The sequence below is a fragment of the Lacerta agilis genome, chromosome 2 (assembly GCF_009819535.1).
Source record: "Lacerta agilis isolate rLacAgi1 chromosome 2, rLacAgi1.pri, whole genome shotgun sequence".
Classification (NCBI taxonomy): Eukaryota; Metazoa; Chordata; class Lepidosauria; order Squamata; family Lacertidae; genus Lacerta; species Lacerta agilis.
Window position 1 is genome coordinate 3,133,125 of NC_046313.1, and position 23,109 is coordinate 3,156,233.

Consider the following 23,109-nt stretch of genomic DNA (forward strand, 5'->3'; position numbering starts at 1 on the left):
TTCTCTGGCTTGGATTTTTATCTGTACACTTAAGAATTTTGTGGTTTGTAAAACTTGTGTCTCATTTGAGGTGGCTTTTCTGAGGCCCTGAAGGGTGATTTGTAGCCTGGCTAGGGAGAATTTTCCCAGTGTCTCTAGTACTAATATAGCTGTGGTAAAAATAATGAAATATGTTCAAAGTCTTCATTCAGTGTGTATGATTATTTCATGTAGCTCATACCAAGAACAAACTTAGTTGGTCTTTAAGGTGCTACTGGAAGGATTTTTTAAATTTTTTATTTTGTTTCGACTATGGCAGACCAACACGGCTGCCTACCTGTAACTATGAGTATTTCACTTACCTTAAAAACCCTTAATGCATTATTGATCTGTGAGTGCTTTTAAGAGACAATTTTGTTTATTTATAGAAAATTTGTGACTGCTTCTTCAGAGCAGTGTATTATTCAATTCTGAATAATAATAATAATAATAATAATAGCAACAATTCATATTCATTAAAACATAGTAATAATACATAATAATGGTATATTATTTGAAACCTTTCTAGTCTTATTCCTGGCTTACAGCAAGCTGTTCGCATCAGGCATTTCAAATGTGATAGGGTTTCCATAAGAAACAGTGATTCTTGGGTGAATGTTTGCTCTCTCTCCTTTAAGATAAGGCTTGGCGGGGTGTTTGTCCTTGGTTTGTTCCTAGGCATAGGTTCCTGAAAATCTGAGAACATGCATGGGTGCTCTTCTTTTGCAGGACTCTTGTTTGCCTTGGGCTTCTGTTTTTGGTGCCCTTCAATGTTCCATGCCCTTTGCCTATGATTCCATATTGACATTTGCCTTTCTGCTGATGTGGGTTCCTTACACAGGTGCAATGTTGGGCCTATAATGTTGGAGCAGTCTAGGCAACAGTGCTTTTGGCCATTATTATATCTGGTTGAGACGTGCCTTGACAGTGAGTGGGATCTGGCTGTTAAAACAGCCAGTCACTTGAGTGTTTTGATGGACTGATCTTTTTTTCTTTTTGCTGTATGTCTTTGTCTTTTATCAAAATGATTTTAAATTGGTTTTAATGAAATATCCCCGCCTCCCAGCTTGCACCATTACAAATTTGTTTTAAAAGCCTGGAGAGTTGAGTTGTATGATTTTTACAAGTGTTTTATCCTGGGTTGATGTGGTGTCCTCTTTTCTGATTGGCTTTTGGATCTTGAGTATTAGCCACTGGCCACCCTAGTTTGCATATTTGATACAGGTTGTCAGCTTGGGAGAGCTGTAAGATGATGGTTATCAAGAAACAGCTTGATGAAGTGGTCCTTAGGCTTGCTTCTTAGTCCCTGATCTGTAATCCAATTTCATATGTAGCAGGCTGTTGTTACTTAATGATGAGGAAGAGTCACTCTTTGCAGACACAGAGGCCTTCTCCTCGTTTATTATTCACATCTTTGAGGAGGGGAGTCCTGGCACTGAAAACATGTTCTTAGGTTCACTTTACAGATTCTGGGGCCTAGCCCTGTTTGGAAAAAAACCAAAGCCAAAGTCAGTTTAAATGCTGGTTGGAGAAGAATATCAGGTTTATTTTGTGTCCAGTTCTGGTCACCACAATTTAAGAAGAATGTTGGCAAGCTGGAACATGTGCAGAGGAGGTCAATCAAGATGATCAGATATCTGGAAACCAAGCCTTGTGAGGAACAGTTGAAGGAGCTGGATATGTTTAGCCTGAAAAAGAGGAGACTGAGAGGAGATTTGAGAGCCATCTCCAAATTTCTCAAGCGCTGTTGCATGGAAGTGGGAACAAGATTGTTTTCTCCTCCTCTGGAGAGTAAGACTCCAACCAATGGCTTCAAGTTACAAGAAAGGGGATTCTGACTAAAAATCAGAAAAAGCTTTCTGACAATAAGAGATGTTCAACAGGGAAACGGTCTCCCTCTCTTGGAGGTTTTTAAGCAGGGGTTGGATGGCCGTCTATCATGGATGCTTTAGCTGAGATCCCTTCATTGAAGGGGGTTGGACTAGATGGCCCTTGGGTCCCTTCCAATTCTATGATCTCCCTATGAAACACACATATACACACTTTAAGAAGGTTAGCAGGATATGAGGAATAATCACTTGAATGCTATTCTCATACGTATTTCAAAGGAAAGGAGTAAAGAGAAGGAAGGGCTTGGGGGAACTGTTTCTGTAGCTTCCATTTCTGTGCATGCCTCTGATTGACCAACAGTTTTGAGGAAGGATTTTGCCTTGTTTGCAAAACAGGGGTTATGATTGCCCAATCTTTCAGGATGTGGCTTTAAGCTTTTTCATCTGTTTTTGCACTTTATAAAAATGGAAGTTCAAGAAGACTCTCCACAAAAAGAAGGAACAAACAACCAGTTCAAATAGGCAGAGGGGAGATCAGCATGGGCAGGACATGGGCACTACGTGATCAAATGCACTCCAATTGAACCTTGAGCATTGTCCCAGGATGCGCTCTGTGGTATGAATTATGCTAGATGTTAACCTTCTCCTTTTTAGTGAGTTTGAAACATATTTTATTGCATTTTTTCAATTAATCACACATAAGGGAAAAGAGGGTGGAGATCCTCTACAAATTAAATAGCCTTTTTGAATTTGAAATCCCTAACTTTGTGTGTACATGTGCACATACACACACCTCCCAAAATAAGATTTGTTTCTGGTACTATTAAAATGAAGAGCTGACTGGTAGTGCACTTAGAAACTCTTCAGGACCAGCAACTCTTCAGAACTAGCAAAGTGGGGCTGCCTTCATTCTCCCTCCCAGAGTACCACTAGAAAGTAGGTGAATGCTTCTGCCATAAGAAGCACGTCCTTATGGCAGCAGCCACAGAGCAGGAAATGTGTCTGTAAAATGCAGTGAGATTTTGCAAAGGTGTATAGGAGATCTCAGCAGAGGATATAATTTATGAATCCATTCAGCCCAGTCTCCTTGTAGGAGAAAGTAAGTGTCAGCAACTGTCCCCAGCTCAGCGCAGGGTGGTGGAAGGGCTCTTGGGATGTTAAAGAGAGCCCCAGCCCTACCTGACCAGCAGCACCTCCTCCTCCAGCGGTGGGAGTGGCGAGGTCTCCAGTGGGGAGGGGCCGGCAGCTTCGGGTCTTGAGAGCAGAGGCTCTGGGGATGTTGGAGAGACTCTGCACTCCCCTCGCTCAGTGGGCAAGGAGGAAGACATGCCAGTTCCGGCGACCCAAGTGCGCAGAGCGGAGGCGGAGATTTGGGATACCGAAACTTTTATGTTGGGGTCACAGCCGGAAGGGGACACTCCCGGATTCTGCGAGTGACTGATACAGACATGAACTTGTAGCTCTGCACTGTAAATAGCATGCACAATAAACCTCTTAAAAGACGGTTTGGAATCTTGCCTGGTTACTCGCGAGCAACTATTCCATGGACCTTACAGCAAGGGATTTGCTTCTCTATGTAGTATGTACTCTTTTACTTGTTGGATGAAAACATTTCTATTTATCTCATGAAATACAGTCTGGAGCTAGTTCTAAGACTAATTAATAGGGATGCATCAGAGAAATTCTGATGTTCAGCATGAAAATTCAGAATTCAAGTTCAGCCTCTGCTGCTTCTGCAATCTCCATGTCTTCTTGGCTTTTCTGTAAGCAGAAGTTATTACCAGCACTTAACAGGGGATGAACATGTTGGCCCCATTGCATCACTGCCACTAGTGCCAGGCAGTGCATAATCTGAGTCGGTCTACCTTCCATTTTCTATGGTAGTGGTTCCTAATCCCCCCCCCCCACTTGAAAATTCTGGAGGGTCTTGGCAGAACACTTAATGGTTTTTCTGTCTGTTTAGCATTTGCAAATAGATGCTAAAGTCTTATTATATTTTATTGCATAAATTTTGAATTCCATATTTTTTTAAAAATCATTTTAGCATCTAGCACAGCATGATTACAATTACTAAACAACAGGCAGAAGAATAATTATGTGGCTACTATCCTCCTTTATAAATGGATAACTCCCACTCTGAGTTACCCGCTTTCTCTTGTGTGTGTGTTTTCTTAGCTCTCCCCCCCCCCATTTCTTCGCTTTCATGCATTGACTTCCCACTCCTTATGAATGCTTTGTCAGCCTCTTTTCACTGTTTGAGCCTTTCCCCTGTCTTGTTACCAGTTGTGGCTTTGTTCCCCTGAGGGAGGCAAAGCCTCTTCCCGCTGTCACTTCCAGTCGGTCTTGTTCTTGTTTTGGGAGGACTGCTGTTCTCCACACACACACACACACACACACATACACACACACACTCCTACTTCTTCACATGCACATAGCTACACTGCTCCGCAGTCTCACCGCCATAGACAACCTGAAGAAAGTTTGTGGACCACTCTTCAGTAACCCCTGATTGAGGGTTAAGGCCTATGGTGTTGAAATATACTCGGAGTCAAGTGTGAATTTCATGCTCTTTATTCAGCTCATAGTAGCAATGAATGGAATTCTCCAAAACGTGTGCTATATATACATTAATTACACAGTGGACCCCACATGATTGGCTAATTCTGGGCTACTCCTGTAGGCCAATCAGGTTGCGGATTCACTTCCTCCAGGAGCCTGATTGGCTGCTCTTGCAGGCCTATCAGGTCGCTGATTCACTTCCATCTGGAGCTGGATTGGGTGGCTCCTGCAGACCAATCAGACTGCTGCATTCTGGATCCTATTGTTCTAGGATTCAGCTCAGTACATAACAGGTGTACTGCTGATTTTTGGTTCCACACATTTTAACAAAAGCACAAGAATTCTGGGTAGTCAAATCTGTGTATATCCTTGCATTAGCAACTTCTGCCTTGGAACAGACTTCTTCAAATGTTGCTACGGTGAAGGATCTGCTGATCTTGCCCACAAAAATATTTTACTAACAGCCACTGCAATCAGTTTGAGTCTCTTTAAAAAGTTGTTTCTAGACCAGCTGTTGCCAAGCTGGTGTCTTCTCAGATGGTTTGGACTACAACTCCCAAACATTGTGCTCAAGGGAGCTGATGGGAATTTCAGTCAAAAACATCTGGAAAGGTACTAGGTTGGCCAAGGCTGCTCTATGCAACAGGCAAGTGCTTCTCTGTCACCAAGCTGCATCTGGTAATACTGTTCCCTTGGATATTGGTTTGAATTTGAGGTTCAGAACAGAAGCTATGGTGGTCCTTGTTTTCCTCCCGGGAGTACAGGATCCTAATGCAGAGCAGTAGAAGCTGATTTGGAGAGATCCGCTAGGGCATGCTTGTAAATACCCAGTGAACTCTCGCCTTAAAATTGCTTCCAGACAATCAGAAGATATGCAAAGAATTTGCTCTCTTCTCTCCCCCACAACCCACTTTCCAGGCTATCAATGTCCAACCAGTGACTTAACATTAGTACATGCAAGCAGGTAGGTTAGCAACATTGTTTAGTGTGAACTGGTGACTTTTGCAAATTTTATTTTCAAGAGTTCCCTAGTTCAATGCAGCAGAGGCATCTCGTATTCCAATTCCTAACTGGCCCAGGAGGGCAAGGTGGAATCTCCTGTTCCCTCCTATTTGCTGGCATGGTCTGGTGGTGAGGCCTGCAAGTCACCCCTTCTGAGGCTTTGTTGAGCTCAGATAGGAGTCTGGCCCGGATCTTGGCACTGGATAAATCTCTGTGCTGTTTTTGGAAATAGCTGAAAATGAAGCAGAGCGCAGTGCTGTTTTTGCTGTAACCTTAGTGATAAAACCAACAACAACCATGACTAGGAAAGAAACAACCACCCTGACACAAAGGAAAAGACTCAGACTCATCATGGTCAAGATGGATAGACAAACAGACACAGAGAAAGAGAGGGAGAGAGAGAGAGAGAGAGCGCATATTCCCTAATATCTGGAACTTACTGTTCAGTAGAGAGGATCAAAGTTTTGACAGAAGGGAGATAATGATAAATCAGTATCTAGTGAAGGAATCCAGAGGAAAGAGACATTCACTGTTGATCTGGGGAGGATTGTCTTGGCAAGAAGCCATGCTAGCCCTTGTGGAGGCTATGGGTGGTGTCAAAGAGCCTGCTCTTGAAAAGCAGGAACCATTTTATTTATATATATATATATATATATATATATATATATATATATATATATATGTGTGTGTGTGTGTGTGTGTGTGTGTGTGTGTGTGTGTGTGTATGGGGTGGGTGGGTGGTTACACCCACCCACCAACCACACATATGGCCAAAACACCCTGACAGAATAGCCACCGTTGTGTAAGTGGCTGAAGATGGCAGATACTTAACAGAACCATTGTACATGGGGAAAAGAGACCAGTCACCTAATCCTACTTGACAATCATGTTGGCAGTTCATGATGAAGGGCAAGGGAATAGGTGCCACCCAGGAACACGTTCTAGATTTCAGGGCATAACTAAGTGGTAGAGCACATTCTGTGCATGTTAAAGGCCCTAGAAAGCTTCAGCCCCTTGAATCTTCAGGTAGGGATGGGTGGAGAGTGGCTGCCGCCAGTGTAGTGTGTAGGTAGGCAATGCTGTGTCGCCTGATCAGTATAAGGCAGCTTCTTGTGTACCTAGATACTCACTCTGTGTAGAGGATGGGTGGTGGTGGAAGAGGCCAAATTAAGAGTCCAGCTTCTCTGCCTAGATGCACCACAACTCATACATCCAGCTGTTTGGATATCTGCTTTTTATTGGTGATGATGTGCCTGTCTCGTTAAGCAAATAAATTGCACTCCATAGTTGGATCTGTAGGCATATAAAGTGTCACAGAATTTTGTAACTAAAAGTCAAAATGATTTCATGTGACACTTTAAACTTCCCAAACTCATCAGGATTTAAAAAATAATAATATAAAAGCAGGGAGTTGTCTTACTTTGCCTCCTAATAGCTTTTTTTCTGACTTGGATGAGCAAATGACCTTTGTTCCTCTGCAATCATACATATTTTTTTACTTTGCTTTAAAGGAATGAAATATTAAGAAACAGAAGCAATGTGGTTTCTTGTTCCCAATGTTTTGGCAAGTTATATGGTGATCCTTGTGGCGGTTTAGATTACAAGCACTAGAATGACTTGAAAGGTTGCTGATGGGTGTGGTGGCTGGTTGTAAGGGTGGGCGGGGATGGAGAAGCTATGCATGTTTAAAGTAAATATTTACATTGTAAGTGAATCCACTGCTTCCTCCCCACCTCCTCCCCAAACTGAAATAAATTATGAACAGCAAATGCCTGTGGCTTTTGCAACTGGATCTAAAGCTCAGTAGTTAACAGAAATGTCATTCATGAACCCAGAAAACCAGATCGGAGTGAGGCTGCTCCCCCCCACCTCGAAAGTGTAGCCTTTTTATCACCACATTTTAAAAGTTTTCTTCCCATTTCTGAATTTCTTTGTCTGAAGCCTGTATATTTCTTGTTTGTTTGATCTTTCCACATTTGCTTTTCAAGCACATAGCAGGAAAACATTTTTTTTAAGCCAGGGAAAAAAATTTCAGACTGCAGAGAAAATCTAGCTAAATGACCCAAGGTTGTCTTTTTCCTAGCTCCATTTCATATAAAGCCATCATTTTGTTTTGTTTTGTTTTTCTTTTGAAATAAACACTGTCAAAACAAAGTCCTAATCTAAGCTCTGTCTGAGTATTGGATACATTTTGTCATTAAAAAACAAGAATTCAGTTTGGTTCCTTCCTTCTGTAATTCTAATGCAAAGCCTACATCCTTTCTAAGCAGTCTTTAGTTTCCTTATTCCTAGGGCTTCTTGCTTCTTCACTAGCATTCTTGAAGAAGCTTCATTTGTATCTTCATCCTTTATACTCTCCCAAATGGCAGTAAGGGTGACATCTTAAGAAATTTGCTCGTGGCTGATGAGTATGATGTAGATGGTCTGTGAACTGCCCTGAGATTTTGTGATGAAAGGCAGTAAATAAATTTAATAAATAGTAAATGAATGAATGAATGAATGATATACTGCCTTGTGGTCAGCCCATGATGTATAAACTGTAATGACAGCCACCAATGTGGATTGAACAAATTGGATTGAACAAATTAATGAAGGATAAGGCTATGTTCTACCCATGTTGGAGGCAATGTGCCTTTGAGTGCTGGGAATAACAAGTGGAGAGAGTGCTGTTGCACTCACGTCCTGCTCGCAGGCTTCCCATGGGCATCTGGTTGGCCCCAGAGAATATACAGTTGCACCTCGGGTTACGTACACTCTGGGTTACGTACTTTTCTGGTTACGAACTCCGGTAACCCAGAAGCGCAACCCGGAGCGCGCACAATGCGCGGCTGCGCAAAAGCGTTCTGCGCATTTTGTGCATGTGCAAACACGTTCACACATGCGCAAACCGCTACTTCCGGGCTTTTCGCGCACTTGTTCGGGTTGCATACTTTTCGGGTTACAAACTGTAACCCGGAACCAATTACGTACACAACCCGGGGTACCACTGTAGATGGGCCACTGGCCACATTCACCAAAGCTCTTCTTCTGTTGCTTTAGCAACCAATTGAGAACCAGATTTTTACAGTCAGCCTCTCTCCAGCATATCTCTTACTTCTTTGACTTCAATGTGAAGTCAAAGGGTATTTGTCTACTTCAAAATGGGAAACCTTAAGACCCTAGCTCAGAGAACCCTTGTTTATTTGTACAGTATGTTTCTTACTGCAGTTTGTGTGACCAAAGGTAAGCCAGGTGATTCCATGGATTCATAATTTCTGCAAACACCAAATATGGACTGAGATCCATGCTAAGTGTTTGGTAGTGTTACATGGAAGGGCTCTTTTTGACTATATCTCTTCAGAATGAAAGCAGGGAGTGGTTATTCCCTCTTATCAAGACTCTCTTCCTGCAGAAAGCTAGCATTTCAGAGGGAAGTATTCTATCCTAACCTTCTTAGCATGTTAGTTTTCTATGGGCAGATATCATTTCCTTATACAACACTAAAAGAAGCTTATGTTATCTAGAGGCACAACAGAATGGTGGTTAGGCACTGCATCTGAAGTTCAAGAGGCTTAAATCCAAGGGTATTTAAAAGCTATTAAAAGTGGATTTGAAAAAATAAATAGAGAAATCCAATCTCTCTGATTTCATCCATGCTTAGAGTCCATCAAACTGCCTCTGCATCTTTCTGGCATACATACCAGAGAGACGTGATTGAAATAATGTTGTTTTCCCTTAGTAGTTCAGTCACACTCCAGTTAGATGTGCATCTCAGCCAGTTTCTTGAAAGGCATCAATACAATTATTAGAAAGGCCAAATAATTCAGAAGTGTACAGGTGTCTTAAATCGAGCTGTTTAGCATTTTCCCCAGTGATACCTATTAATATTTCCTTCCAATAGTTCTTTTGTGGGCCCTCACTCCCCACTCCACCATAGTTTGGAGCTTTCTCCCCTTTTAACATCCAAAATACAGATTGCCTAGACTTTTGGGACTGCAGCAACATTTCCCCAGTATCATGCAGTGCCTGGTATGCTGGGCTTTGCATGTGGACCTCCAGAACCAAACTAGGCATAGCATGGCAAACATGGCATGTTTCCCCCAGTATTTTTTTTAACTGAAAAAACTGCCTCCCACCCCAGCTTTCTCTGCCTAAACTCACTGTCTCGTTAAGCTGCTCTCAGTTTTTAAAATAGCAATACATTCTGGGGAAAGTTGTCCATGTGACTGAATCCTGTCTGTTTTGGTGCTCAGGTTCCAATCCTCATTTGACACTAAGGTTCATTAAAGTGGCCCTGGCAAGCTGTTGCCCTGCAGCCTAGCCTGCTTTGCAGTATTTGTCACGAGGATGGAAGGAGGGCTCTGGTTGAATATGGATGATACAAATCATGAGAAGCGGGAGAACAGAGTGGGTAGGCAGATTACTGTGGAGATTAATATCTCATTGTGTTATTTCAGTTAGGAAGGCATTAAATCTACAGATTTCTTGGAAGGTGCCAGATTCCTAGAGCAGACCTCTCCAACTGGCATGGAAGTTAGAACTTCCCAGCCTCGTGATGGGATTAATTTGCTTTCCATACCTACTTACAGTAACTCTTCTTTTGTTAAATAAAGTCCATGTTATCGTCAGCAGAAATATCAAGGGTGTTTCTGTACTGTAGGTTCACTGTGGGACTCTTCGTTCACTAACTTTGGGTGATGGGGGAGGGGACTTAATGTTGTAAATGAGTTGCTTAGATATCACAAACAACCCATTTACAACAGGGTTTCCCCCGATAAATTACCTCCCCCCCCCCAAAAAAAGGATAATTAGTATTTAAATGGGAGGGAGAAAATTCAGGCTGGGATTTTGAGGGCAACCATGTTGTATGGAAACTGTGATAAACTTGCAGGCATGAAGCACTGATCCCACAATAAACACCCATGTGGAAGCAGAATCTTTTATGAGATAATAAATAAAATAAATATCATAGAATCACATAATTCTAGAATCTTAGAGTTGGAAGAGACCCGAAGGGCCATCTAGTTCAACCTCCTGCAATACAGGAATCTCAGCTAAAGCATCCATGAACTATTGGCATCCAACATCTGCTTAAAAACCTCCAAGAAAGGAGAGTCCACAATGTGTGTGTAATGTATGTACCACCCCGATCAAAAGATCACAGGGTGGTTCTTTTTTGTTCCCAATACTACTACTACTTATTTTACAAGCAGACAATCCAGTTTTTTTAAGGAACAGAAAACAGCAGAATATCTGCAGATGTAGGTTGCCTTAGTGCTCTTTTCTGTCTTTTTAAATACGTGACATTTCAGGCATTTGCGTGCCTCTTCAGTGCAGCACACGTTCCCTATTACTATTCTGATCTATGCCATGTCCTGTGCAATGATTTTTTTTTTTATCATGCAGCCTTGACAAGCCTGAATGGAAAGGCCCAGGCAATGCCCTGTGCTGTGTAACATGATGAATACTGCTGAACTGATTTAGTGTGGTCTCATTTGAACCTCTTTCTACATATAGTTCAGTATTGTAATATAAGAAAGCTAAAGGGCTGATAATAATCATAGAATCATAGAGTTGGAAGAGACCCCCAAGGGCCATCCAGTCCAACCCCCTGCCAAGCAGGAAACACCATCAAAGCATTCCTGACAGATGGCTGTCAAGCCTCTGCTTAAAGACCTCCAAAGAAGGAGACTCCACCACACTCCTTGGCAGCAAATTCCACTGTCCAACAGCTCTTACTGTCAGGAAGTTCTTCCTAATGTTTAGCTGGAATCTTCTTTCTTGTAGTTTGAATCCATTGCCCCGTGTCCGCTTCTCTGGAGCAGCAGAAAACAACCTTTCACCCTCCTCTATATGACATCCTTTGATATATTTGAACATGGCTATCATTATATCACCCCTTAACCTTCTCTTCTCCAGGCTAAACATCCCCAGCTCCCTAAGCTGTTCCTCATAAGGCATCGTTTCCAGGCCTTTGACCATTTTGGTTGCCCTCCTCTGGATACGTTCCAGCTTGTCAGTATCCTTCTTGAACTGTGGTGTCCAGAACTGGACACAGTATTCCAGGTGAGGTCTGACCAGAGCGGAATACAGTGGTACTATTACTTCCCTTGATCTAGATGCTATACTCCTATTGATGCAGCCCAGAATTGCATTGGCTTTTTTAGCTGCTGCATCACACTGTTGACTCATGTCAAGTTTATGGTCTACCAAGACTCCTAGATCCTTCTCACATGTACTGCTCTCAAGCCAGGTGTCACCCATCCTGTATTTGTGCCTTATGTGCATATGTTCAGAAAAGGAGTGATGCTTGATAGAACAAGGATTCCAGAATACATTGCGAACCTGAAAAAAATTAATTGTTGTTGTGGATTCGTATAGTGTGATCAGTGGGCAGAGTGGTCTTACAGAGTACAAGAGGACAAGTCCCTGCCTCGAGGAACTTCCACAAATCCCAACTTTAATATAAAGGAAACAACCAAGGAAGAGGAGAGAAGCGAAGGCAATGGGGTAATTAGGGTTAGTTTCAGTCTTAGTTAGCCGTCACATGCACACCTGACTGGGAATAAACCCCGTTAAACTCAATGGGAATTGCTTCTGATTAGAGAATTGTGTATTAATTGGGAACTAGAGTGTAGTGCCATGGCTTCATGGGCTTTGAGGAAACATTTCAAAGAAATAAGGGGGTATCACATAGGTGTTCTTGGAGGCAATTATAGCAAGGGATGGATTATATTCTTGGAATATGGGACTGGTCATAATAGGTCCAATCAGCCTGTGGATTTGCCTGTTCAGCAGTATAGTTATTTCTCTCTGTGCAGTACTCCACCTTGCACAAACAAGCACATGTACATAAGGTCTGGGAGGTGTGTTAACATAAATTATTCCATTCCTTCTCTTTGTTGTAAGCAATATGTGTATGTGTGTTATGGAATGCAACATGCAGCCCAAAGTTAGCAGAGTGTGAATGTCAAAACATAGGATTTTTGAGAAATGGCGCCCCTGCTGTTTACTTTCAGCTATCAGAGGTTTAGGATGGGCTGGAAAAAGTGCAAGAAGTCTGGCAACTGAAGAATTCAAAATATTTCAGCTCTGGGAAGGATTGGTGTCCAAAAATTAGATGCTGGCTGCTAAAATTGTTGATGCTTGGCTTAGGACTTTGAAATACTATTCCAGACCCTTGCTAGTCTTCGCAAAAACCCATTGATGGCCCCATCCCTGATAACTAAAACATTTGTCATTTCCTGCAGAATTCAGACAGTAGAATCACTCTTAGAATGATGTAGCTTTCATGGATTTCTGGGAACTTTGGCTGACGTTGGTAGAATATCTGGTCCTAAAGTATTTCAGTTAAGCATTTCTGGAGCCTTTTTCTGTTTTACAGGTCATATGAACTCGCATAACAAGAAAGCTGGGGGGGCGGGCGGGCCTCCATAATTAATGCCATATGGATTTATTTATTTCTCCTCAAGGAACATCTGTTTTGCAAATCAACCTCATTCCATTCCATATTTATTGCCAGTGCTGTTTCCTTTGCAGAAGCAGTTTCCCCGCCCTCTGGCAGGGGCATCCCTTTATGCCTGGCATGTGTGGTGGAGATAGGGTGATCTTTTTGTTCCTTAGTGGCGTGACTTGTGGGCTTGGGCTTCCCCAGGCAACCTCTCTGTTGGGCACTCACCCTGATTTGCATGCACAAAGCTTTCACGTTGGCTAGAGACTGGGTTGTATCCAACTATGTTTTAGTCAGAGTAGACTCACTGAAATGAATGGGCCTTAGTTAGTCATGGTCATTCATTTCAATGAGTCTTCTCTGAGTAGAACAACCATTGCCCTCTGCATGCTCTTTATTGAGCACTCATTCTGGTTTCTTTACAGAATGGTTAGGCCTATACAACAGTAAGCATTCATTCTTATTTTCTTGCAAGGGATTTACTTGTGGGCTTCCCATGGGGACACCTGGGTGCCACTGTGCAAACAGGATGCTGGAATAGATTGACCATTGGCCTGATCCACCATGGCTATTCTTATGTAAATGTTCTCCCTTTAATCATTATTTCATCCCACACTTTCCCCCCTCACTTTCCAAACCACAAGAAGTTTGTTTGGTTTTTGAGAAAGGTGGATTTGCTAGGGTGACAGAGTGCTGTAATTCACTTCAATTGCACAAACCTGCATTTCAGGTATGTGCTGGAATCCCTCCTGCAAAATAGTGACAGTAGGGAGGTGACGCTTCTTGTTTGGCTTTGACACTTCCAGGGATACTCCCCTACAAGGCCTGACCAGCCTGTCTGCCTAGTGCTAGTTGCCTGGCAGTTGCAAGGAGGTGGGGAAAGACTAGCAGCGGTAGACTAGAATGGAAATCTCTTTGCTGTGGTTTGCCCGTGAGGATAGTATGGGAGGGCACGATCTGGGAAAAGATGCTATGTTTTGTTGTGCTGTTAGGAACATCTGCTTTACACATCAGCCTCACTCCTATCCATGTTTATTGCCAGTGCTGCTTCCTTTGCTAAAGTCAGGGCCAAACCATTTGCCTTCTCTGACAGAAGTTAGAGAGGTAGAGCTTGGAAAGGACAGATTGGGATAAGGGAAAGCAAGGATGAGGGAATCATAGCTGGGTTACTGCTTACTGGGTTTGATCCTGCAGAAACTCCATTCTGGTCTGGATTCTATTACATTGCAGATCAGCACCTGATGTGCTGTTTAGGGCCTTTATATCTCAGCAGGGTGAGCTCTGAACATGTAAACACTTATTTCCATAATTTCTTATTATGGCATAATGCCTTAGTTTAAAGCAGTTAACTGTCTGCTGGAGGTGAGACTATTCATCCCCCTTATGGTGCCCATTTAAAAATTCAAGTGTTGCTGTATATGCTTAAGGCAGGAAATTAAGTCTTTAAAAATAAATAAATAAATTTAAAAGCATGTTTATACTCGGGGCTCTTCTGTGTGCTTGAATGAGGTGGATAGCAGAATGACTATCTCAGATTCCTCAGCCCCCTTTGGGCATGGCCTCACGGGTCTGAATTGCAGCGTAGCCTTGAAGCAATCCTAGGGTATATTGGGTAAATGCACTGGTGTGGAGATAGGAAGGTTTTCTCTGCCATCTCTAGTAATAATATGAGTTAGGGTCATCCAATGGGGCTGAATGTTGGAAGATTCAGGACGGGCAAAGGAAGGTACAGAACTTATTCATTTGGTATTTAGCACATAGCTATAGAATTCACTTTCAGGAGATGTAGTGATGACCACCAGTTTGGATGGCTTTCAGAGAGGATTAGACAGATTCATGGAATTTAGGACTGTCAGTGGCTGCTAGTCCTACTTCCACTGTCAGAGGCAGCATGCCTCTGAATACCCACTGCTGGGAATCTCAAGTGGGGTTGTTGCACTCAGGTCCTGCTGGCAGGCTTCCCATAGATAGCTGGTTGGCCACTGTGAGAATGGGATGCTGGACTAGATGGGACTTTGACCTAATTCAGCAAGGCTCTTCTTACGTTGCTCCTACATTTGTTATACTTATTATGGTGTGTCACAGGATCAGTGCACACCTAGAGCAACGTGGAGAAAATTATCCAGCCTCCATGGTGAGGAGTTCTGCATGCTCCTTTATGAACACAGACTACCATGGAAAGCATCTAATTTTAAAAGTATTAGTGTGCTACTCTTGCAAGGTTCTCCCAGTTGTCTCTTACACAGGTCAAGACTTGCTAAGCTCTCACAGTGGTGCAACATCTGACACTCCAGATCATTCATGAGAGAAAAATGTTATGTAGCTGTGGATCTTGGTAGTACTAGTAGCACCAACACTGCAAATAGCTCAGTGGAGAGCACCAGCTTTGCATGCAAAAGGTTCTAGGTTCAGTTCCTGATATCTCCAGGTAGAGGTGGGAAAGTCCCCTGTCTGAAACCCCAGAGAACTGCTGCTAGTCAGTGTATACAATACTGAGCTAGATGGGCCAGTGGCCTGACTTAGTATAAGGCAGATTCCTTTATTTCTGCAGATTCTGGTTACTTTTCCACAGGCTTTTCTGCTTCTCAGCAGCACTTGGAAACACCAGCACCATTTTTGGTGTAAGAAGTATATGAAGGCACAGCCAGGCTAAAGCTTATTCATTGTTTGGCCCTATGGTTGTAATGAGATGCGGACTGGTAGTGGCATGGAGGTCAAAGTAAAACAGAGCCAAATCAAATCCCTAATGTAGTTTGAAATCAGCAGATGTTCACCTTCAGAGATAACTTTAAAAAAGAGAAATGAATAAACATATCTAATCATTAGAAATAAATTATTACCAATTTATATAATTACACAGTGCAGAATAAAGTAAGCATGACTGCTAAAAACCACTGACATGGTATGACTGCAACTTTTAAGCAATCTTATTTAAATCAGTTCATCATACATTTCTAAATATCAAGCAGGAAGAGTAATATTCTGCAGCTAGTGTCCCTTGGAGGCTGTGATCTCTGCTGCCACTGGATGTTCCTGATAGCAGTATACAGCTCTTTCCCAGCTTTGCTTATTGAAAATATGTATGTCCTGCCTTCCTTTTCTACCAAGAACATAACAAGGTTAGCTAGCAAAATAAATGCAAATAATAGAAAATATAACAAAGACTTAAAATGGAGGATAAAACAGCAGCAGAGTCAGATCCTTTTTAAAAAACCTCCTTATATTCCTCCTTCCTGAAATGCTTAATCAAATAAAACAATTTGGTAACAAGGATAGTCTCCAGGGAGAGAGTTTTATTGATACAGAAAAGACCCTGCCTCTTATTTCTATCCATCTAATCTCTAGCTCACTAATTCAAGTATTAAAAAAAAAGCATTTCAGGATATACAGTAGGGCTGTTCAGTGGATTATTAGAGGGTGAGTGGTGGGAAGCCATTGAATCTGTTGCATCTGTTGAGACCCAATGATCTTAAGGTCATGTTTGGACCTGAACAATCTGTAACTCTGGAAGAAAAATGGCTCAGAATAGCGTACATGAATCTCCCTGGTGCAGCCATGCAGTTCAGTCCTGAGACTTCCGAATTTGATGAAGGCTCCCCTTGACAGGCTTTGTGATTAAAATAGTTATGACAGAAGATAAAAAGAAAGTAAGATAAAAAGAGAAGTGATCTAGTGTGCCCAGTTCATCTAATGGGGGTGAGAATAGGAATATATAGCTAGCTATCCAGATGGCTTACTCATGCAAGCCTTTACTTATTGAGTAGTCTACAAGTGTGAGCAGAGTAGCATCGGACACTCAACTCTTGTTTTGTTAACAGGAAAATCTGTAGCTCAAACTGCACATTGCAGCTGAGTTCCATGTTTGTTTGTTGGTTTGTTTGGTAAGAGCCACACCAGTAATATATGAATTGGGATGGAGAAAGAGTGGGGCAGAGAGGCTGTTTAATCCTTATATTTTTAGGCAAACGTACCCCCCAAGTGGGATGCGGGTGGTGTTGTGGGTTAAACCACAGAGCCTAGAGCTTGCTGATCAGACGGTCGGCGGTTCAAATCCCTGCGGTGGGGTGAGCTCCCGTTGCTCGGTCCCAGCTCCTGCCCACCTAGCAGTTCGAAAGCACGTCAGAGTGCAAGTAGATAAATAGGTACCGCCCCAGCGGGAAGGTAAAAACGGCGTTTCTGTGCGCTGCTCTGGTTCACCAGAAGCGGCTTTGTCATGCTGGCCACATGACCCGGAAGCTGTACGCCGGCTCCCTCGGCCAGTAACGTGAGATGAGCGCTGCAACCCCAGAGTCCGACATGACTGGAACTAATGGCCAGGGGTCCCTTTACTTTTACCTTACCCCCCAACTGCTTTTTCACCTGTGTGTGAATCTCTATATTTCTTCTCCCATGGGTGAAAACAGCAAGGTATGGGGAGAATATGTCTGAGCTGGAAAAACCTACCAGAGGGTATAGGGCGGTATATAAATTCAATAAATAAAAAGGATTAAAAGGATTCGCTCAGCTCGCCCTAGTGCTGTCCGAACTCAGGTCTTACCCAGGCTGATTTTAGCTTTCACAAAAACAACAACAAAGCTACCGAGGGACAAAAACATCACCCTTATGGCGTACCTTGAGCCATAATCCTATGTATGGCCAACTCTAGCAGACCACTTCTGCAAGCAGTTGTTCACTCAAGTAAACTGGCAAACGTGTTGTCTGAACTGGCTCTTAAAACCTACTGAATCAAAGGCATGAGGTGGTGTTTTTCCAGTGCTTTCCCATTCATACCCCATTTGCCAACATGTAACAAACATCCTGTTCTGTTTCACTTGGTTTGGTTGGTTTGCATCCCTTCAGAGACTTCACGCCCAGTAGGTGTCTGAGAAATGGCTTTGTGGCTGGATGCTGAGAGGGCCACAGAACCTAAACACTCACAGGAGCTTCTCTGAAAAGAACTGCACACATTTATTAGGCAAGCACAGTCGGGCTTTTTCAAGGTCTGCAGTCTCAGGCAGCTGTGGTTGCATCGGTTCCCGTCAGGTCTACATTTCTGGGGTGATCTCACCCAACGTGTTGGTCAGGAATGTGTTTTTTTGTTGCTGTTTGCTTAAATGAAGGATTTGCGATCCAAGACCAGACAAATCGTTGGACCACGTACCCTCAAAAGTCCTGTCTTCGTTCAATGTTTGGATGGCTTGTGTCAAGGCTGCAGAAGCCAAGGTAGCTGCTAAGGTTCTATTTCAACTTCTGGCACATAAAGTATTAGAGAAGAAAAGGAAGAACAGAGCTGAAGACCCCCGGGGCTTATCTAATAGGCTCTTTGAGTTTTCACACTGGAGACCTGAAAGCAGTGAAAAAAACTGGCCATGCTTGCAAACTTAGGAGAGAGAGAGAGAGATCCTTTCTCTTCTGCCGGAATAGCTTCCTGCTTTTTATTTTTAGCAAGTTGGCGCTTGAATATCCCGGCTGCTAAAGAGGGGAGCATTTGAAAATGGGAGGCCTTGCAGCTGTACAATTCCCTGGCAATCTGAACTGGACTTTATACCCAGTATGAAGGGCCCTTTCTTTCCTAAGTTGAGAACTCTTCTGCATAAAGAACAGCTTTGGCTGCTACATCTGCTTTAACTTAAACTTTAAAAAGCACTGCAGCCGCAGAAAAAAACTTGATTCATCACGGACTGGCTTTCTTCTTTCTTCTTTTAACAAAACAAAAAACGTATCCCTCTGTTAATGTCTATCTTGACATCTCAGGACCTTTGGCACATTCATTCTAAGAGTGCTTTTAAAAATCTGTTACTTTTTATTCACAGAGGCCCCTGCATAATTTTTGTGCAGAGGTAAATGTGTTTGACTGGATCTTCCATGAAAGCCACTAGGGATGGAACTATGCACAAAACGGTGTTATGAACAGAGAGGGAGTGTGTTTCAAATTCCTATGGGCTAGTCTAACTTTTTTTTAATGATCCCAAAGGCTCCCCACAGAAATATGTAAATATTTCAAACCCTTAGGCACCAGCAACAAATTTATTGACCCTGGGAAGGCTAGAGGCTGCAGAATCACTGCAGCCTGAGAATGACCTGTGTCTTGCATATAGAATTGTAGAGTTGGAAGGGTCCCAAGGGCCATCTAGCCTAACTCCCTTCAATGAAGGAATCTCAGCTAAAGCATCCATGACAGATGGCCATCCAACCTCTGCTTAAAAACCTCCAAGGAAGGAGAGTCCACAACTTCACAATCCACTGTTGAACAGCTCTTACTGTCAGAAAGTTTTTGCTGATGTTTAGTTGGAATCTCCTTTCTTGGAGCTTGAAGCCATTGGTTAAAGTCCTACCCTCCAGAGCAGGAGAAAACAAGCTTGCTCCCTCTTCCATGTGACAGCCCTTGAGATACTGTATTTGAAGATGGCTATCATATCTACTCTCAGTCTCCTCTTTTCCAGGCTAAACATACCCAGCTCCTTCAACTGTTCCTCATAAGGCTTGGCTTCTAGACCCCTGATCATCTTAGTTGCCCTTCTCTGAACATGTTCCAGCTTGTCAGCATCCTTCTTAAATTGTGGTGCCCAGAGTTGAACACAGTATTCCAGATGTGGTCTGACCCAGGTAGAATAGAGTGGTACTATTACTTCCCATGATCTGAACACTATACTTCTGTTGATGCAGCCTAGAATAGCATTAGCCTTTTTTGCTGCTGCATCATCACACTGTTGACTCATGATAAGTTTGTGGTCCACCAAGACCCTTAGATCCTTTTCACATGTACAGCTAGTAAGCCAGGTGTTTCCCCATCTTATATTTGTGCATCTAGTTCTTCTGGCCTAAATGCAGAACGTTACATTTGTCCCTATTGAAATTCATTTTGTTAGCTTGCACTCAGTTCTCCAATCTGTTAAGGTCATTTTGAATTCATTTTGAATTCATTTTGAATTCTGAATCTGTCCTCTGTGGCATTAGCTACCCCTCCCAGCTTGGTGTCATGAGCAAATTATCAATTTGAACAACAGCTGAACAAAATTTGGCCTAGGACAGAACCCAGTGTGACCCCACTTGTCACTTTTTTTCCAGAATGACGAAGAACCATTAGTGAGTACTCTTTGGGTTTGGTCAGTCAACCAGCTACAAACCAGCCACCTAACCTTGAACCTTGTTCAACCCATATTTTACCAGCTTCCTCATGAGAATATCAAAAGCCTTAGTGAATACCCACAGGGAAATACCCACAGCATTTCCCTGATCCACCAATTCTTTTAATTCCATCAAAAAAGAAAAAAGAGATTGGTCTGGCACAACTTATTTTTGATAAACCCATGCTGGATCTTAGTAATCACAGCATCCTTTTCTAAGTGCTCACAGACAGTTGAATTATCTGTCCTATGACCTTTCCTGGTATTCACCGGTCGTTACCTGGGTCTTCTTTTTTCCATTTTTTGAAGATAGGGACAACATTTGCCCGCCTGCAGTCTGCAGGGACCTCACCTGTTCTCTAAGAATTCTCAAAGATCATAGACAAAGGCTGTGAGATGACACCTGCAAGCTCCTTTAGTATCCTTGGATGCAGCTCATCAGGCCCTGGAGATTTGAATTCCTTTGAAGTAGCTAGGTGTTCCCTTACTACCTCTTTTCCTATAATGGGCTGCAGCTCCCATCATTTGTTCTGTTATCACCAGGTTGGACATCACTTTCCTTGTGGCAAAGTAGGTGTTGAGTAGTTCCACCTTCTCTCTGTTACCCAATAGCATTGCTCCATCTTCTCAGTGCAGAAGCCCTACCACTAGCTTGTTCCTTCTCTTACTTCAGACATAGCCGAAGAAGCCTTTATTATTATTTCTAACATCTCTTGCAAGCAGGGGCGTAGCAAGGGGGCGGCCCGCCCCATAGTTCCAGGTGAGGGGGGCATGTCGCCTTTCCCCCCTTCCAGCGGCTATTTTTTGGCGCGAGGGGCGGGCCAGCGAGGAGGGGTCGTCACGCTTGTCACTGGCATGACACCCCTTCCTTGCTGTCCTGCCCCTCGCACAGAAAAAAAGCCGCTGGAAGGGGGAAAGGGGGAGGCAAAGCAGGCGCTTGAACGCGCCTGCTCTGTTTCCCTCCCCCCCAGCGTTTTTTTCGGCGGGGGGTGGGCAAGTGAGGAGGGGGCGTCACGCTTGTTGCTGGCATGATGCCCCCTCCTCGCTGGCCCACCCCCTGCTGAAAAAAACCGCTGGGATGGACGAAAAGGGAAGCAGAGCAGGTGCGTTCAGGCGCCTGCTCTGCTTCCCTTTTTCCCCTTTTCCGCTGCTTTTTTTTGGTGGGGGGGTGGGCCAGCGAGGAGGGGGCGTCATGCCAGGGACAAGCGTGACGCCCCCTCCTCATTGGTCCGCCCCTCGCACAGAAAAAAGCCGCGGAAAGGGGGAAAAGGGGAAGCTTCCCCCTTTCCCCCTTTCAGCGGGATCCACGTGCGTCGTGCCCCGGGCAGCACAGAGGCTTGCTACGCCCCTGCTTGCAAGCCTGAGCTCATTCTGAGCTTTAGCCAGCCTTACCTCCCCCCTGCAACTGTTAGCTATTTGTGTCTACTCCTCCTTTGTGATTTCCCCTTTCTTCCATTTCTGATACATGCCCTTCTTAACTCTCAGCTCACCTGTAAGCTCCTTATGCAGCCACACTGGTTTCCTGAGATGCCTCACCCTTTTCTTTCTTGTTGGTATTGTCTGCATTTGGGCCTTCAATATTTCTCCCTTTAGAATCTCTCATCCATCTTGGGACTCCCTTCTCTTTGAGTATTTCTGACCACAGGATCACACCCAGTAGCTCCTTCAGCTTTTTAAAATTGGCCTTCTTAAAGTCCAGAGTGTGTGTCGGACTACACTCATCTTTTCCTTCCTCTGTATCATGAAACCCAGGAGGACATGATCATATGTCAGACCTCAGTATAATTTAGCTAGGCTGAGCTTTAGCCTGATCTTTAAGCATGCTTGCCTTTGCATAATCAGCGTGGAGAGGACGTAGGAACTATTCTAACTCATCTTCTGAGAATTGGGGCTACCTTCTCAGCAACATGTGTTTTTGTTTTGTACTGTGCAGACTTTTCTGTTTGGGATGAAATGCTGCATCCTATGTCCTTTACAAGCTCTCATGTAAAGAATGTGTATCTGTCATGAATGTGTGTCTGTCACATTCTCATATTTGGCACCCTCCCGTGTGTGGAGGGTAGGTTGCTACCATTTTCTCTGTCACATGAAAGAGGGCTCATGGTTTTGTGGCCTTGTTGGAGCTGGATGGCAATTGGCCAAGTCTTGCCTGGCGACCTGTGGGTCCTTTTACTGCATTTTCTGTTTGTGAGTTTGATATCCATTCAGAGTTCAGGTGCCTCCCATTGAAATTGAGTGGGTGGGGAGGGAGGAGGCATAGTTCAGTGACAGAACACATCCTTGGCATGCAGGAGGCCCTATGTTCAGTCCCTGCTCAATAAAAAGCACCAGATAGCAAGGTGACCTGAAAGACCTCTGCCTGAGACCCTGCCAGTCAGAGTAGACAAAACTAGGCTGGATGGCCATATACCTGGTGCAAAGGTAGCTTTCCATGTTCCAGTGTGAAGAGCAACCCCAGTAACTGCCGCTTTCCAGAGGTGTGAGGCAGAGGCAGAGGGTGTGTTGCCACTGCTGTTGCTGTTGCTGCTGGAGGCTGGTTCCCATGGTGCTGTTCAGCTGGGAGGTCACGCTCTGTCAATTTTGAGGCCTTGGAGGATATCGTTGCCGTGAAAAGCCCTGTAAATCCAGGACGAGGCTAGGGTTTCTCCAAAAGCGCTTTGACAGGCTTGTCAGGATGAGATTAATTGGGGAGTGGAGGGAAGAGGAGGAGTGGAGAAAGGCAGGCCAGGAGTAGTGGGTTGCCTTTTGTGTCTGAGTGGCAGGTCCCAGGGGTCAGCCATAGGGGTAGTTTAACGGGAATATCCAATTATAATAACAGATAAGCTTAGAGCTTTGGCAGCGCTATAACTCTCTTGAGCTGATCTTCAGCTGCTGGGTACACTGTAGGCACTGATCCCCCCCCTTCATTACAGACTCTTAGGTTATCCACTTAAGAGTAGTTTGTGTTGGGATTTAATCTGCTTTACAGTCCATCTTACAGCCTGGTGAAGCTGAAGTACTTGAGAGCCACAGAACTCTTATGCATCCCAAATCCTAGGGGTTTAGGAAATGAGATCTACTGTAATCAGTTGGGCATGGTTCTAGTTTGGATGAGTTAAGGTAGAAGCACTGGGTTTGTTCGTTCCAGGTGGCTGGGTCTCCGTCTCCTAGATTTAGTTAGGGAGAG

The 23,109-nt window shown here is 43.7% G+C and overlaps 1 protein-coding gene across 5 annotated transcripts in view; it reads left to right on the top strand.

Annotated features, from left to right (window-relative positions):
- LRP1 (LDL receptor related protein 1) overlaps nt 1–23,109 on the top strand; it is a 314,902-nt gene that overhangs the window by 60,388 nt on the left and 231,405 nt on the right. The window lies entirely within an intron of this gene.